Source organism: Canis lupus, chromosome 30, assembly GCF_003254725.2.
Source record: "Canis lupus dingo isolate Sandy chromosome 30, ASM325472v2, whole genome shotgun sequence".
Classification (NCBI taxonomy): domain Eukaryota; kingdom Metazoa; phylum Chordata; class Mammalia; order Carnivora; family Canidae; genus Canis; species Canis lupus.
In genome coordinates, this window is record NC_064272.1 from 27,200,309 (window position 1) to 27,204,872 (window position 4,564).

Below are 4,564 nucleotides of genomic sequence, written 5' to 3' on the forward strand. Positions count from 1 at the left end.
CATATGGGGCTCTGCGCTCAGCAGGGAGCCTGCTCAAGATTCTCTCTCTCCCTCTGCCCCTTCCTCTGCTCGTGCTCTCTCTCTCAAATAAATAAATAAATAAATTTTTAAAGCCTTAATATAGTAGAGGAATGCATCAGCACTTTCTTCAGCAACTTATTTCCCATGGGAGCCCCAAACCATAGAGACAGATGTTCCGGAATCTACTATCTACTTTTTGTGCCACATGTCCCGTCTTTTTCAATGACTCTAGATTAGAAATCATCTAGGCAGAGGTAATCTAGTGGTTATTTATGGAGGCCGGGATTCTTGGGTACTTTCACATTCTGCATGATGTATTTCTGCAATATTTAAATATTTCCCTAGAAGCATGTATCACTTTTATAATCAGAAATGGTATGAAATATTTTTAATAAAAAAATCACAAAATTTTCATTATGGATATAATAAAAATATGCAAAATTGTGTACATAGAAGAATATTCATCACTGTGTTGCCTACAATCCTCCTAAAGGAGAGACTAAATAAACAATGGGGCTTTCTTCAATGCATTGCTGTGTGGCTTCCAAAAAAATCCTGTAAGGTAGCTCTAAATGAATGAACCTCAAGACCTACCATCTGGAGAATAAAGCAAGATGTAGAATGGTGTACAGTGTGCTACAATTTCATGGAGGCAAGAGAAAGGAATGCTGTTCGATGCATCTAATGCTTCTGGAAGGATCAGTAAAACCTGGTGAATTCACTGTCTCTGGAAAGTTAGAGCAGAAATGAAGACTTCCTTTCACTCCATGCCCTTTCCTGGTTTTTAACTTTGTTCCATTTATGTATTACCCATTCAGTAAAATACTGTAAAAAAGAATGTGAAAGGTCATGGAGATGCCACTACCTAAGAGGTGTCTTCCCACCATAGGACCTGGCACTGTCTGTCCTTCTGCCTGGAATGACCCTTTCTATCCTCTCTCCCCCTTTGGATGTGAGTTTAGTTGAAAGTTTCTCATTAAAGTCTTCCCTGACCTTCCCAACAAGGTCAAACATCCATCTGTCTGCTTTTGTAATACCATGTGCCTTTCTATCCAAACACTTCTCAGTTGCAGTTTTCCATATATTTCTGTGATTATTTGATCCACGTTTGTCTCTTCCTTCTAGGCTTAAGCTCCTTAAGAGAAGGGTTTTGGGTTTTGCTCGTCAGTATATCCATAAAATTTGGGACATAGTAGTGGACCTGATGTACTGGTACATAGTAGGGTAAATAGTGAATGAGTAGGTGAGCATACATCCCCATCACCAAGTCCACCTACTTTCCTGTCAAGAGGTCAAAGGTCTTCTTAAACACCTAAGAACCTGGACCTCACAATTTCTTCAAGCTGTTCATTATACCTTTAGATACCTCTCACTCTTGGAAATTTCAATCCCATTTGTTCATATTGAGCTAAAATGAATCTTTGTGGCTTCTACCCACTGTATTTAATTCTACCCTTAGCAACACATAGAATGGAACTAATTCCTCTATATGATGATTTTTCAAATATTTGAGCACTTACAGTCTTCTTTTTACCTAACTACACATTTTCAGATTTTTTAAAGATTTTATTTATTTATTCATGAGAGACCCAGAGAGAGAGGCAGAGACAGATAGAGGGAGAAGCAGGCTCCTTGCAGGGAGCCCTGACACGGGACTCGATCCCGCGCTCCAGGATCATGCCCTGGGCCCAAGGCAGGCGCCAAACTGCTGAGCCACCCAGGGATCCCCAATTTTCAGTTTTTTCAGCCATTCCTAGCTATAACTTCCTTGAGGGCAAGGAGAGTTTCATATTCATCTCTGTATCTCTAGCCCTCAGCTCAGCTATATTATTTTAACAGAGTCCATTTTTTTTATAAGCATCGCTTACATTACTCACCTCTGAACATGCTGCTACTTTGCCTATGTTCCTCTTACAGTACTGACTAAAATTCTGGACAAATATTGCAGCTTTGGTCTTGCTAGCATACTTCCTTTCTTTCATGGTTCATATCTCTAGTAATGCTGAGATCCCATAAGTTTTGGGGGCAGCCATTGATGACACATAATGAGTCCTGTTTATGAGGGTTTCTTTTTTCCTTCTTTGCAGAGCTCCTGTCTGTACCTTAGAGCATTGCTGTGTGTGTGACCTTATGTATTAAAACACTGAACTCGAGTTCAGGCGACAGCTGGACTGCAGCGGCCCAGGCGCTCGGCATGGCTCACCTGGTGCTGGAAATTTACCGTCGTGCTATTCAAAAAAGCTCCATTTGGAATCTTCCAGATACTATCTACAAAACATGTAAATGTGACTGTGATGATGCACATGCACTGCCTTAGAACACAGGGCAGTTTCACAGTTTATTGCATCAATAGATAAAAAGAAATATGATCATCTTCGTAGATGCTAAAAAGGAAGTAACAGGTCTGATGAGCTGCATCTTCTTCCGAGCAGCAAACGGTCTTTAGTCCTCCAGTGATGATGTGATTGAACTAACACCATCAAATTTCAACCGGAAAGTTACTAGTAGAACTCTAGGCTCCGTGGTGGCCACTGCCAGAGGTTGACACCAGAATGGAAGTAGCAACGGCATTAAAAGATGTTGTCAAAGTCGGTGCAGTGGAGGCAGATAAACGCCAGTCTCTGGGAGGTCAATATGGCATTCAGGGATTTCCTGCCATTAAGATTTTTGGATCCAACGAAAACAGACCAGAAGATTATCAGGGGAGCAGACCTGGAGAAGCCGCCGCGGAAGCCGCTCTTGGGCTCTGCGCCAGCTGGTGAGGGACCTCCTTGGGCGGGGGGGGGGGGGTACAGCTCTGGAAAACCAGGTAGGAGTGAAAGTTCTAATACGAAGGATGTGATCGAGCTGCAGTAAGAACGTCCTCGATAATGCCGATGTTTGGATGGTTGAATTCTACGCTCCTCGGCGTGGACACTGCAGAAGCCTCGGCCCGAATGGGCTGCTGCAGCCACAGAGGTGAAGAGCAGATGGGGGGGGGGGGGTCGCCGCTGCGGAGGCCACGGGGGTAACCAGCCTCCAGCCAGCGGATGCGGGCTCAGGGCATTCCCTACAATCGAGGTATTTCAGAAGGGACAGTCTCCCGTGGACTATGATGGGGGACCCACACGATCCGACCTCGCGTCCCGGGCCCCGGATTCGTTGTCTGAGACCACGAGATGCGCTGCCTGAGATGTCAACGAGGACATCGCTGAGACCCGCGAGGAGCATCAGGGTGTCGGCCGTGCGGCCCCACATTCTGGACACCCGAGCTGCTGGCAGAAATTCTTACTTAGAAGTTCTTTTGAAGCTGGCAGGCAAATACAAAAAGAAAATGTGGGGGTGGCTGTGGGCAGAAGCTGGAGCCCAGGAGGAACTTGAAAATGCACTGGGGATCGGAGGGCTTGGATACCCTGCCACGGAGTCATTGACGCCCGCAAGATGAAAGTTGCTCTTCTAAAAGGATCTTTCAGCGAGCAAGGCACTAAGGAGTTTCTCTTTGGGGCGTGGATCGACAGCTCCCGGCGGAGGTGGGGCTTTCCCCGCCATCAGCACCCGAGAGCCTTGGGACCGCAAGGACCGCGAGCTTCCCGTGGAAGACGACACTGACCTCAGGGACGTGGAGCTGGACAATCTGGAAAGACGTGAGCTGTGAGAGGCTTGGCACAGACTTCAGTTTTCTTTTCTTGGGAGCGGATCTCCCCAGCGATGAAGGAACATTCTCCACACTCAGATAAGTCTACCAGTGGCCTTTTGAACCAAGAAGCAGCATTTGATTGGTCCTGTGAAAACACTGCAACAGTGAACTTTGCAGCTCAAGAAAACAATGAAAAATTCTATGAATTGTTGTAGCCAGCGAATTGGGTTGTATTCTATCAAGTAATATTTTGAGGAAAACTCGTGGGCTGTTGACATACTTTTCCCTCCCTCTGACTGCTGCTTGAATGTTCTTGGAGGGGTGTTTCTTATATTATCAAGTTTTTTAGTGTGATTCTTTCATTTGAATATTAATGCCTTTTTTTCCATTAAAAAATAAAATAATATTTTGGATAATGCAAAAACCAAAAACAAAAACAAAACCCCAAAAAACCACTGCACTCAACTGTTAATATTATATTGTTGGTTTGTTTCTCAGACTTTCCAAAGCCAGACCAGCAGCTTGGTGAAACACTATGAGTTCCATGCCAAGAAGGATAATGCACTTTGAAAATATATCTGCTTGGTGTACCTGGGTGGCAAAGTTGGTCAAGCGCCTAACTCTTGATTTCAGCTCAAGTCTTGATCTCAGGGTCATGAGCTTAAGCCCCACACTAGTGGAGTCTACTTAAAAAAAAAAAAAAAAAAGATACTTCCACCTGGTGTGGCAAATACTACCCGAGGCTGACTCATGATATTTCCCTCTACCCCATCTTTACCCAATGAGTATCTTCAGAGAAGAAAGAGAGTGTTTGAGTTGCAAGTGAGAATTTTTTAAAAGGCCAACCTCTTTAATCCTTAACTGTCACTAGATCCACTCTTGAGGGCTCTCATAATGCTGAATCTAAGCTCTTAGAGCTAGAGGCTC

The 4,564-nt window shown here is 44.5% G+C and overlaps 1 pseudogene; it reads left to right on the forward strand.

Moving 5' to 3' along the window:
* Positions 1-2,004: 2,004 nt before the first annotated feature.
* On the forward strand, positions 2,005-4,027 carry LOC112675450 (protein disulfide-isomerase A6-like; annotated as a pseudogene).
* Positions 4,028-4,564: the final 537 nt, after the last annotated feature.